The sequence below is a fragment of the Falco peregrinus genome, chromosome 4 (assembly GCF_023634155.1).
Source record: "Falco peregrinus isolate bFalPer1 chromosome 4, bFalPer1.pri, whole genome shotgun sequence".
Lineage (NCBI taxonomy): Eukaryota > Metazoa > Chordata > Aves > Falconiformes > Falconidae > Falco > Falco peregrinus.
The window spans coordinates 53958316-53972876 of record NC_073724.1 but is presented as its reverse complement, the minus strand read 5'-3'; positions in this window follow the sequence as shown (position 1 = coordinate 53972876).

Below are 14561 nucleotides of genomic sequence, written 5' to 3'. Positions count from 1 at the left end.
GCGAGGGGAGTGTTGGTCTCTTCCCCCAGGTAATAACAACTAGGACAAGAGGAAATGGCTTCCAGTTGCTCCAGGGGAGGTTTAGATTGGATATTGGAAAAAATTATTCACCAAAAGGGTGGTCAAGCATTGGAACAAGCTGTCCAGGGAAGTGGTTGAGTCAGCATCTCTGGAGGTGTTTAAAAGAGATGTAGATGTGGTGCTTAGGGATAAGGTTTAGTGGTGGACTTGGCTGTGTTAGGTTAATGGTTGGACTTAATGACCATAAAAGTCTTTTCCAACCTAAATGATTCTATGAATCAGCTGTCTACATGCCCATGTCACTCAGCAATCACCTTCTTTTACTGTTACCAGACAATGGTGTGAGTTTTTCATGATTTTTTTCAGAAATGGCTAAGAACAGGTGAACACTTCTGTGATAACTCTGTCACTTTGAAAATCAATCTTTTCAATATTGGAGCCTCAGCTTTTGTTTCAGGAAAATGGGGAATGACATACAGAGTAGACTTCCAGGGCACGGAGGAAATTAATTCATTCTTTAACTTTTCTACAATGCTTTTGAAAGAAAACAGAGGTAGCCTTGATATGAAAATAATTCTGCATATATAGAAAAAAAAATCTTTACATTTCTGTATGTCTTTTTAACTATTTGATTTAACGTTAACTGAAAATGCCACAATACTGCATGAAAGGTTATTCTTCTCATATAGATATATATCTCCTTGTCTGTAATCCAGGAAAACCAATAAGCTAATCTAGAGAGTCTGGTCTGAAAGCAGTAGTGTACATTAAACCAACACATGCCAGCATGGGAAAGCTACATAAATTATTTTCATTTTGAGGTCATCATGTCATTAGGAAGTGTGGATATGCTACCTACAATACAATAGGCAAAGGAGGGGGTCCCCACAAATACACATTTGACAAGTTTTGTCTCTGGGTTTGTTGGGGTTTTCTTTTTTTTTTTTTTTTTTTTTCTTCTTTTCTTTTTTTCCCCCTCTCCAAATATTTTTGAACAGACGTAGCATTCAGGATTCTATGTAACACTTGAAAACTTTCAGAGGGGATCCTAAACAACAGCAACCAACTGAGTACGTCTGGAGGTTCCAATATGGGTGTGGATCAAGAGACCTCCAAAACTGGTCACTCATATTCTTTCACGAAAATCATGCCTGTGAAGTGAGTGTGAAGTGATGCTGACTTAAGGAAGAAAAGGTCTGAAGTTTTGCAAAATCTTCTGCATCGAAGATGTTTGTCTGCTTTCCATGGATCATTGCAAAGTGCCAGTTCTCCTTTTTGGCTTCAGAAACAAGAGAGCAGTGTATCTAAACAAATATTTCTTTGAGTGTGTAAGAATTATATAAATAATAATGCCACATATTACAGTTTCAAACAAATGATATATCAACACAACTTTGCATCTTTACCTTATTAAGAGTATGTCTGGAATTTTTTGCATTGCAGCACACCGGTTTTGATCTTTGCAACTATCTCAGTAGGTTTATGTATAGTTTAACCCAACGTGCTTTCAGCAATGATTTGTCATTTTTTTCTAAATGAATCTGAAATTTTATGTAAATTAATGACACAGTGATTCTTTGAAAATTTTGTGTCCACAAATCTTTTTTTTTTTTTTTTTTTTGGAATCTTTTATTCCATTTTTCAGCTGATCAAAGAGATTTCCTTAGACAGGAAAATTTTATAAATAAAAACAAGCAAGCATACTGCAAATTTTAAGTAGTTTGGTAGATATGTAGGTAGAATCTAAATTAGCACATTGTCTAGGGTAGTCTACATTGACCTATTTAGCTTTAAAGCAGAGCTGTAAGAGAGTAATAATGAACTATAACTGCTTCCTCTACATCACGCTTCACACATATCATTTACAATGTATTTGTTTAGTATTGGCAGAGGACAAGATGCAAAGTATCTGGCTTGTAAAATCTAAGTATAAGGTTAGAAATAACAATACCATAAAGTCTGAAGCCCCAAAAAAGCTCAGCATTTTCAAAGTTTTAAGCTAGATATTTTGAGTGTCAAGCAATCAAAAAGTAGCTGTCTTTGGAGCACGCATTAGCAATTGAAAATCTGTTTGCATGTACCTCATGGGCATTACAAATCCTGAGGCATTTTCTTTAAGGAGGAGGGCTTGGCTAATAATTTTGAAGCTGTCTTACCGTTCTCCCTTTGTTAACCTGAATACTCAGCTTTACTTCTGTGGCATATGTATTTAGTCAGAGCATGTGATCATCTGCCTAACTGGTAAACATTACTCACATGCAGAAGAGGGCTTATTAATGCTTTTACCAAACCTGCCTCAGGAGATGCAGAAGGTACTGTTAGAATTGACTGGGTATTTTTTTCTAGGCAAAAGACTAACATGCTTGGAGAAAACACACAGTTTCTCATCTGAAAATCTTCTAGGATAACCAGAAACTGATAAAAATAGAAACATCAGTGAGATAGAAGGAGAGGTGGGACGTCTGAATTACTTTGATGGAAAAAGGAGGGGGAAAACCAATGAAACAGACAAAAAACCAAACTGGGAGTAGTTTTTCCATGCCAGACTGCGCAACAGAAGCACAGCTTAGGAAGGTAGTGAAGTGAAAAAATGGGAACCACCTGCAAGCACAAAAAGAGGGTATCCTTTTCTCATACCAAGTGCTAGCACCAGAATATCATAGTAAATAAATCCCACTTGAAGTTACCTTTCTTTGGATTAAAGGAGATCATAAAACAGCGAACAGAGAGAAAGATGTTCATTTTCTCCATTATAACTTTTACAAGCTTGAAAGCATTTGTGTTTCTGCATGCTGCATTCTCTCTATTAGGAAAAGGAAAATAACCTATGAAACTGTATCTTCACATTCTTCTGTTGGTGATAGCTACCAAAGTCCAGCCAGTTTGTTGCCTCAGTTTGTTTCTTTAATAAGTCTGTTATTGGTGCAAGGAATATATAGGAAATGGTAAGCAAACTCCTCAATAGGCTAATGCATTTAATGTCAACAGTTATGTTGATGTTAGCTAAAAACAAGTTAAAATTAAGAGCTGAGGCACACAGTGTACTTGTATTTTAATGAGGTGATTTGTGTAGACCTGTCATTGAGTGTTAACATTTACAAATGTAATTAATTCAGTCATATAAAACAAATATCAGATAGTTATATTTTAATGAATTTAAACCTATGTATAAATGCCAGCAGAAAGTTCCAATCATACTTAGTCAGTAATGTGCATTAATCTTGCTTAGTTTTGCTCTGTATGGTGCACTAGACAAGATCTTCTGGCAAAATTAAAAATAAATGCCTACATTTGACCTCTGACTCATGCAGTGTGGAAACATACAATATTTAGGTTTTAATTGTGCTATTTTTCAGCTGCACCAAATCAGACCATCTGTCCAAAGTCTAAAGTAGATTTGTTTTTCTACATATATTGAAATAATTTTTTTAAAATTATGTTGTATTATTATTATTTCTAAGTAAAAAAGTTCAGAAATATTTGCATATATCCAAACAGGAATAGCCCAACATCCAATTAACAATAAAATATGCATTGAACAGGAAAAATCAATATTGATCTGCAAAATACCATGCCAATTTGTTCTCACAGTAAGCATCCTTTCCCTCCAATCAACTGAATTTCTTGAACAAAGGGAATATGAAGAGGAAAATGCTCAAATGAAATATAAGTGAATGTTTTTTGTAAAGAAGAAATGTATATACCCATGGCAAATACTTTAGACCAGATTTCCCTACAACTTTCCAGGTTTTGTGCTTCACTGAAAACAAAAAATAAAACAGATCCTGAAAATCACATTTGAAAAAACTATCACAGATGGCAATGCTTATTTGTATACTCACTAGATAATGCTCACAGTATCATATATTTGCATTTTATTTTCACTCACAAGTTGCCTTGTGGTCATTTTCATTCCAATAAGCAAGTATCTGCTACAGCAAAGAGGGAGATGGTGGCAAGAGGACTTAAGCAGTGTTAAGACGTAACCGGCGGTATGGAATGATACTGTTCCAGCAGATCCTCTGGAAAGACATATCTGCAGAGAGAGAGTTTTGCAAAAGACCCTGAAGGCTGATCTCCTATAACTTAGGGCCATTCAGGATACCAGTGAAGAATGGGCTTCTCTGCTCTTTGGGCCTCTGTGTCTGTGTTCACAAAGGTGGGCTGTCACCCTGAGGATCTTGGCCTTGTCAGGAAGGATAGGTTCCTGCACCTCTGCCTGCTTACTCCTCTCGTGCAGTCAAAATGTCATATCCCAGTCAAGCAGCAGTGCATTTGCACTGCCACATGCAAATGTAGCACACGGTCTTCACATCTATAAGAACAACTGTCAACTATTCAGAAAATGTTTGGAATGACTTTGGCCAAATACATGCCCCAAAAAATTTTGAGCAAAATTTGCCACTGCTCAGATTGTTCTGCTTTTTTATTCCTTATGTAGCATCACTTCACACTCCAGACACACTAATCCCAAAATTTCTACACAGGAGCCTAAGAATTTCTTATATCTCCACAAGACACAAAGATGAAATGTAGATGTTTTCAAATCCGACATCCGTATCTGAGTTAATCACCTTAGCCTTTATAATCAGTGAGTGGATAGGATAGGAATTTTTGGGGCATGGTTCATCTCCTCCAAAAGTAGAATTCTGTCAAATGATTGATGCTCTAACTGTGCCTATCAGTCTCCAGAAGACTGTGGCATGAGTAGATGAGATTATAGATGCTCAAAGTTAGGTGAGATGAATCCCACCCACAGTGATGTATTAGATAAACAAATGCTATCGAAATATCCCAAAACCCATTAAGTTGATGACTGCTATAGTTTTATATCAAACATCTCCCTGAAGTGCCCTTTACTTTATGTGTTATTGCCAAAATGAAGTCATGAAGACCAATAATGAACAGCTGGAAAAGTGCATGTTACATAAAGGTGAAGAACATCTGGAGTGTTCGACAGAGGATTCAATAGAGGTTTGATAGAGTTGAATGTAATTCAACCAGCTAGAATTGCTAACAGCAAAACAAAAAAGAGAGAAAAAAAAGGGAAAGTAAAAGAAAGCTGCCAAATTCCAGACTCTCTATTTATTCTGTGGTTGAGAAACCCTGAAAACTTGGTTAGCTTTTGTTAAAGTTGCAATGTCATCTTGTATTTCTGTGACAATAGACTTAATGATCAACAACATTGAAGACTGAATGCTAAAATTATGATAAAAATTTTAATTCAAGTATACACTTAAAATAACATACTGAATAAAATACATGACCAAACCCATTTTTTCAGAACACGCAAGAGTAAGTTTTGGAATAACCATTTCCAAGGATAGCACCAAAGGCATACATATTTTCTGGTTTGCTGAAGGATGTGTTTCTGGGAGAAAACTGATAGAAATATTTAGTCATTCTGGGACACACTGAAGTTATGTGTGTAAGCTTTACCTATTTGCTTTATTTTTGTTTATGACTTGGGAATGAATATTGAAGAAAAGATAAAAATGCTTCATGACAAGTACAATACCTGGGGTTCAAAGTCACACTTTTCCAGAAAATACCTACAGTATGATATATATTTATTAATAGTGTTCCTATCACGTTAAAACTTTAAGGTGAGCCAGTAAGGATATTATGATATTGTAAAATTTTAATCCTAATAAATGTGCCTATGGTAATAAAATACATGTAAGTTATTGCCTTTATGAGTTTGAAGTTGATTTATGTTATGTTGTAACCCCTTGCTGAGGAGGATTTCTTGCTGTACCTTAGAAATGTGTATATTGCAGACTGCTCTATTTCTTTTTACCATTCTAAACATAAACTTTTGAACATTTATGTAGAATTTTTAGAAAAACTAGCATTGAAGTAGAGTGGCATACCAAGTGCTAGGTGTGTTTACCTTTTTAACAGAATAGTTGCTTGCTTTTAATTTTTTAACCACTACCTATTTCAATTATTTTCAGATTCTCAACAGGCTAGCAGAATTTTCTAGTGCATAACACAAATACAGAGAAACATACACCTGAAACAATTTCTAAGACAATTTCCTCTCAGTGTCTGTTTACTATAGTGCACACTAATTATTTGTGACTAGTGTGTACACAGCATGAGACCTTAGAGACCACATATAGATTGCTGAACAAGAAATATTTTTTTGATTATTTCAAGTATCATATCTAGTTAGCTTTAAATTATGCGTACTCTTTTCATTATTTTATGCTGATATCTGTTGTGTGGCCTTCTACAGCAAACCATTGGGAAGGCTTGTTTACTTTCAGGCTTTTTTGGTTGTTTTGGGGTTTTTTTCACTGTTGCATATCACCTTTATTGCTGACTTCATTCTTTAAATAAATTCTTTTTTTAGAATAAGGGATTTATGAAAAATTACCTTGGAAGACTCCTGATTAGAACAAGCTTTTTGAGAAAAAAATCTAAACTGTCCTAAATCTGAATCTAAACTGTTCTGCATCATAGTTTTACTCCATAAATAAGTTCAAAATTAAATCCACTGCCTCACAACACTTTTGAATAAGGCTTCCATCCTTTCCTACGGTCAGGGCTCTCTAGAAGACTACACCCTCTGGAAGACAACATGGGAGAAGCTAGGGTGGAACACTATGGAAGTCATGTAACTTGAGGTCCTTGTAGGAGGCAGGATATGTGTAGGGGAGCCTCATTCAGAAGGAAATGGAGGTAAGAGCCCGCCAGGCTTTGCCTGCTGTGAACTAGCATTCATCACCCATTTGCCTTGAAAACATCACTTAACTAATATTGAAAAAAATAAAGGATTCATCTCACTGATACTTCACCTCTAGGCATAAAATTAGGCATATAATCTTAATTAGGTGTCAAGATTTATGCAAGAGGGAGACACAACCACAGAATATACCCCATCCCAAGATAACCTGAGGTGGGCAGGATAAATTGCATTTGAAGGACACCTGCCTCCCTTCCTCTGTGTTCATGTGCAGACAGGACCCAGTTAATTAACTCTGAGGATGCAACCAGCTTTCAGAAGGCTGAAGGCAGGGGTCAGGAGCCTTAAATTTCCTTAATTTCCATATACTTATCCATAGAAGCAAGACTGTCTTCTCCAGCAGAAGACTCAGAGCAGGATCCTTACCGATGTTCTCTGGGTGGCCTTTCGGTGGAGCCTGTGTCCCCTTCACTGGTTATTCTAAGTCTGCAAGCTTACACACTTTGATGCCGTTTGATAAATGGTCCTATCTCCTAGAATAACAAAAATTGCCACTTTCTTGGGACATCCACCAGCTGACAGCTGCTCATTTCAGGGAAGAAAAACACTGTTCTGGAGATGATAGGCTGATAAAAAACCATGAAGACTGGTTTTCAGCTTTGCTGAAGGCTCCTCAGCAGTACTAGAAACACACTCAGTTGGGTACAAATTGCAAACTTTCTTTCTTCAGTCTCTTGAACAGTGTGTTCAAACAACACCTGTGAGACTGGAAAAACAAATCATGAAGCTTATACAGATTTTTCCAGAGTGGGTTTTTCCCAGCTAAGAGAACTACATGCACCTACAACCTGAATATTCATTGTGTGCTGTAGCTTTGCCATCTTGACTTGTTTAAAACAAGTAAATACATTCTATCAGTCTTATCACTGAACTCATAAAGATTTTGCAGTCTGGAGCAAGCTGGAGATAAACAGCTATGTAGGCAATTTGCTTTTCTAGAGTGAACTCTTAATACTGTACGTGTTTAAGCAGCATTACTATTGAATTAAATGTCACAGACGTTCTCAACAACTTGTCACATATTCCTTATGCTCCTTCCCTAATGCAGTTAGGTAGATAAGTGGTGTCATCACTTCTACTTAGTTTATTGCTCTGTCTCAGGTCAAGGGGTTGAGTAAAGGCAAGGTGTGTGAGGGAAAGACCCAGCATCACAGTCTGTAGCTGACACCTTACAGCCAGACAAAACCCTAGCAGAAACTCCTAGGAATATATGGGCAGAGTAAACAAATCAAAACATCACAACAAGAATTATGTAGTACAAGTTCTTTAATTTTTGAGTTAGAGCATTTTCCTTTCCCTATATTAAGGGTCTTGTAAGCTCCTCCTTCGATTTATTTCCTACCTTTCTCGTATTTGGACAATAAACATATCCTTATAAACATTGAGCATTTCTACTTTCTGCAGTCTTGGCTGTCAGCAGCAGTTGCCTACAGTAGGTACAATAAAACATTTTTGCCTAGGGATCTTCAAAGTTGTATGGTTTTCAGTACATTTTTCTCTGTGGCTTTGTAAATAATTGTAACACAGATACTTCTCCTCTGTCTGTTTTATCTTTTTTTCCTAGAAAATCAGTGTTTATAGTCCAGATCTGCGAAGAATCCCCCCAGATATCAGGTGTAAGTACTGTTTCAGATTTAAGTCAGGAACTTTCCTTTTTTAAGATCAGTTAGATATATTATCCAACAAGAACTGTAGCTGTAACTCCACAGTCACAGTACAATTTTTTCTTAGAGGGGTATATTGACTATACCTCAAAAGAAAGCCACTACTACCTTCCCACATTTTTTTTTTAGTATGCTCAACACTTACTCATGTGCTGTTATAATTTTTATAAATATATATAAACCATTCAAATAGTAGTAAAGAGACAAAAGCCCTTGTGTGCTGTTGAAGTGTTAAATATTGCTACATGAGTAAATAAAAACACAGAGTTTGTACCTTTGTTTGTGCAGTATAGTTCACTGTATAACAATAACTTAGACCCTTCCATCACAATGAAAAATGAGAAATTTTAAGGGCTATTGAACATCAAAAATTTTCTCTGTATGCCAGCACAATTATATCCTGCACAGGTGGTTTTCTAATTATCCTGAGCTGATAAAATTCTCAATATTCAGTGATCATAGTCCATATTTCTCTTTGGTTGTAATGATGATGCAGTGTTTATACAATGGGTGACAACAGGAAACTAAGCCAGGTCAGAACCTCATTTCTTAGATATTCTTAGTTACCTCACATTTTCCCTCCCATTCAGTGAGCTACATTGTCTTCTTTTCCATATGCATTATCTCTTTCCTCTCTCCCACACTCCGGATATCCCTTCTGAGCCAGATGACCTCTGTGGGCATATTTTATCTTCATTAAATATATCATGTCAGATTAATTTGATCTAAACCTGAAGTATTTTATTTAGTCAAAACTGAAGAATTTGATTCAGCCAAGCATTAAAATGCACCCACTTATCCTGCTAAGAACTCAGCACCCTGCTGAGTGAAGTCTTGGTGCTCCTTGCTCTTGGCTTTCCTGAGCAGTTCACCTGATGAACCATGGAGGCTTCAGCAGGAGAGAGGAATGGAGTTACTAACTCTTTATCTACTCTAAGTGGTTGCTTTCGTCATTTATGGTTATCATCTGGAAATCAGTAAGGCACCACTCAGTTTGAATAAGAACACTGGAATCCCATACTGGGCTTCTGGTGAGCCTGCTTTCAAGGTGCTGTAAAGCAAAATATGGCAAATAGTTGCACCATTTAATGGGGTAACTCACCTTTAACTATGGTTGAATTACTAGAATATTCAATGTGTTGTTCTAAAAACTTTCACTCATATATCCATATCCCCCCTCCATCCTGTCACAGAAAGGACATGTTTATTGCTATCACGTTTATTGCTCCTGTGATCACTGAAGTCTGTTTTGTTAGCAAAGTCCAGTGGACAGCAAAAGAATTAAAGAACTGAGGGATATCTACCACCTGACACCCTGACACTGAGTAGCTTTACTTTGCCAGTCCTCTGTATAGTCCTCAGGTAGCAGTAGTGCCTGATGAAGCCCCACCTATTTGTCCATCTATATGCCCACAGGCATTGTATACATGGATTTCAGGGACCTTTCAGCAAGCCTACTCAATAAAATTTCAGTCCATTCCAAGTTTACAAGGGTTCAATCAGGCAGATGTTAATCAGTGAACTATGCATAAAAAAGCGAGCAGCCATTTCTACCGTCTCCAAGATACTTGCCATAGAATCTATTATTCCAGTACCACAATTGAAAAAGGGCTTAGGTTTCAATTGAATCTTTTTTGTGGTCTCAAAGAAATTAAGGCTCCTCTAGGCTGATACTCTAATGAACCTGAATACTCTGAGACCCTCCTTTTCCACCCCCAAAAAGGCTTCTCCGACCATAAACAAGACTGTATCTCTGGAGGATTTCCTATGCTCTATTGATCTAAAGGTATGCTTTATAGTCTCTCAAGAATGGTATTTGTCTTTATATCAAGTTCAGAACCAGTAAAATTGCCCCAGACAATTTTATTAAGCTGATAGAGAAGGGAACTGCTCATTTTAGGAAGAGAGAAGGACCTTTGCTTTGTTGGTCAGTTAATCAGAGGCTTGTTATTTATTTCCTGTGAAATTCTCTTTTCTTCAGAAATCAGAAAGAATTTCAGACAGTCTGAGAGCTGTTTTACTTTCTGGCCTGTCTAAAATGAGAGAATTCGAGGAGTTCTTTTCGTATAGGTTTTTGTATTTTGTTGAGTGGGAAAAAAACCACCTTTATGCTTGATACCTAATTTAACCCCCATCAATGGCAACGGGTTAATGCTAATAACTTTAATGGAACTCGAGGAAAGCCACGTTCCTGCTGCGGGTTTCCAAAGAACTTTGATTTCTGAAGACTTGCATACTCACACTTTTTAGAGGCAGAGATGTAAATCTGGTTACACACTACTTGCATGTATACACATAGAAATCCAAGTTGATGGGAGTGCTAAATCCATAAAATGACAAGAGTGATGCTTCAACAGGCATGCAATCTAAATTAGTCAGGTAAAGAACAGAATAGAAAGAGAAGGAGTAGGATGTGAAGAGAGCACAGAGAAAGACAATAGAAGCCAGAGGAACATTCAATTATTTTGTAAATGTAATTAAAGATTATCTCTCACTGTTTCAGTGAAGGTGATAGAGGTACTGACAGATATTATGAAGATATTCAAAACAAGTGGCACGTAAACATATGTGAATTCTTAGTTTGCCTAAGTTTGTTGTAGTTATCTTATTTGCTGCAAGGTTGAAGGTACAGTCAAGATGTTGCTTAGCTGGAAAAGGTAATATATGGGGCAGAACTCCAAACACACCAGGATGAGATTGTCAGAGAACATATATATTTATGAAATTCAAGAATTCCAAGGATTTAAATGCTACTATTTGAATGATATATTGAGAACTTCTATTGAGGATAAACTGATATAATTCTGGTAGAACCTAAATTCCTGGAGAATAAAGTGCAGAGGCAAAAATAGCGATACACAAAAGAGGGAAAGAATCAAAATTTTTTGGGAATGGGGGCAACTGAATGAAGAAAGTACAGGTAGAGAAATTAAATAGTCCTAATTGCAACTGTATTTTACCAGTATATTGTAATTACCATCATAAAAATTAAGGAACAAAGAAAGTTCCTTTATAACATAGAAATTGTCTTTTCCTTTAATTTCTTAACTGTCCTCCTGTGGCTGACAGAACTTCTTGTAGATATGCAGAAGAGTAGATGGTACTAAATTCATGAGTCCTACCTCATTAACTATGCTTCATTCAAAGTAAGTTTTGCTTTTTGGCATGTCTAAAGTGAACGAATACAAAATGTTTGTTTCATATAGGTTTTGGGGGTTTATTTTTTAAAAAAACTGAAACCATTAAAAAAACAAACAAACAAACATATGATTCAGTCAAAAAGTTTGGAAAAGAGTTGGATATGATTTTCATTTTTGTATTTAACAGTTTGGGTTTTTTTTTAAAGCTTCTTTTAAAAGATGTTCCAGCCATGACTAGCTCTTGCCTTTAGGTATTGAAGTGTTTTCCACATTGGTTTATAGGATTACTCAATATGTCAGTTCTCATCACAGTCCCTTTCAGCAGCCAGTCTTTAGGGGGAAAGCCCAGGATCCAACCAGCGGGGCACTGACACCACTGCATCCCAATCATAGCAGACATTCAGAGGCAGAATGGAATTGCTTACTGTAGGTGGTTTGTTCATGTGGCATTAAGAGTTTAAATCACTACAGGGCAAACCACAGTTTATGTAACCTTTCTTTGAGTATCTGTGAAGCCAAGACTGTTAAATACTGGGCAAAGTGAGCAGTGATGTATTTTAATGACCATCTGAGGTCTGAAGTTAATGCTCTGAGTTTTTAGAGAACCACGAGATCTTTGAGAGTTCACTGAATAAAAACTTGGTTGCTAATCCCTTGAATGTCAATGGTATGCTTCATGAGTTTATATGACTTTCTTCAATCATGAGGCAGCAAAATGGCAATTTCCTTTGTTTTTTAGGTTTTGTGTTTTCCTTGTTTTTTATTGTCTCCACGAGTTGGCGAGTTTTGCTGGTGACATTCCTTTTTTTGCTTCTGTGAGAAAAGGATCCATAAACTGGCTTTGTTTACTTTGATTCAAGCAAACAAGTCATTGCTGTCTTTTACTTGATGGGATATAGCATTGCCATCTAATTGACCCAACTAAATTAAAAAACAATAATCTATGAAGGTAATTTAGCACTGTTTTAGGACACTTGGCACAGAAGGGGATTGAGTTGCACTTTAAATTGGGAGCCTTACAGATGTATTATTCAGAATGCATTAAAAACACAAAATAAACTTAGGAGGAATAAAGTAGTGGGCTCAGCTCTGCTTTTCTAAAGTCAGAGCACCAGGGCAGCTGTGGCTGATGATTGCTAAAAGTGTTAAATCATTCCAACATTCCCATTGTAATCTTACCAGACAGAAACCAGAAAAGCTTTATACTGCAAGAGTTTTAGGACTTCTGCTTGAATACTACAAACAGAAACACTGCAAATTAGATGGCAAAGCTTGACTAAAGGTGACTTTTGGTTGAAGGATGCTGCAGGCCATGGTTGGTTAGCTTTGTTCTTGGGCCATGTTTGATGTTACTTGTCAAGTCTCAGACACAGAGAACTGTGGAGGGGAAGGAGACAGAGAGAGAAAGAGATAACTGCAATTAAAAATAGGTATTTTCTAAACTGCAGACTTTTATTTTTATAGCTGGTATATTCCTCAATTCAGAACTTTCCCTGGGTGAAAGAAGCTGATTATTTCTTATACCATTTAGCCTTTGTCAGGAGGGCTATTTTAACTGCAAAGAGAAATATGTGAAACTGTCAGCTGCAGACCTTTAATTCCCAGGCTTATTTTTGTAAACAATGATGCTATTTTTTTGCGGCACACTCCCTTTCACGGAGATACAAAGATCAAACGTGAATGTTTCATTTTCCATAACTCTTCCAGACAAACACAGCTCTTCCAGAAAAACAATAACAAAACCCCAAAGAAGTAAACAACGTTCACAGAGGGAATATAGCTTAAGTAATTCACACAGTATACAAACATGTAGTGGTACAAAACCTGCAACATGAGTTTTTTGTTACATTTTAACAGTGTTTCCTCAAATCTTCAAAGCTTGCTTGATGGTTTGCTGAAGTAATTGAACCACTCTTGAGTTGTTTTATATAGGACATCTTATCTTTCTTTCATTACCCAGTCCGTGGCTTCTTTTCTATTCCCATGAAATCCATGTACACACTTTAGAAGCCCTCCTGAACAAGCTTGCTTCTAACTTTCACAGAGCCCTTAGCACAATTTGAATACGAAAGAGATACTGAATAAAAAGCTTTAATCTCTTGTCTGCTATTCTTCTTTCTTGCTTCTTCATCTCCCCCCACCACCCCCACCACCACCACCACACCCCCCACCCTTCTTCCAAGAGCTTTTCTGTGTTAGTAAAGTGAACACTTTCTGTTTAAAGTATAATGCTCGAGAAGATGCACTGGGAGAGTGAAATCGAAAGCCTGGCCTGTGAAACCTCTCTGCCACTATTTAGCAATAATTGTGCTGCATTTATTTGCTCTTGAGCTTTTTGCAGGTAAAAGATTAGTAAAGAGCTCTCCTTAACAAAATCATTCAATCAGTAGCAAGCATAGGCAGTATCAAATGTGCCCTCTACCTCAAAAACTGTGGGGCTCTTTCTTCTGATACCTCTTCCCCCGGTTAACTGGAACTGCTTTGAAAGGGCTTTCTGTTCTCCGCTCTCTTGTCAATTTGAATGCCAGGAAATGAGCCCCCTTTGTGAGATTAATTAATAGCAGGAGCTGATCGGCCCAAGCCCAATTGCCATGCAACAGTGCTGTAATTGCTACTTTGTGGAAAGGAAAGAAAAAGTTTTGGTTGCAGTTTAAGAAGAGGGTTTAAGGAAAGTTCTTTGAACTAGAGGTCTCAGTGCACTGGGTTAAGGCAAGAAGCAAGGAGGCCTTTGAAGTTTGTTAAGAGGTTTTGGAGGAGAAAAAAGTTGGGTGGCAAATGGGAGCTGGCAACATCAAAAGCATTTAGCACCATTCCTCACCTGCTTGTATTCAGAGTAGGGACCACAGGCTGGAATCATCATTTTCTTGCAGTTTAAATGGTCATTTTGGGGCTCTATTTGTTTTGATCAGAAACTGCACCATGTATGTCAGTATGTATATAAGGGTTGCTACACCTGAACATACAAAAGCTACATATATCAGCACA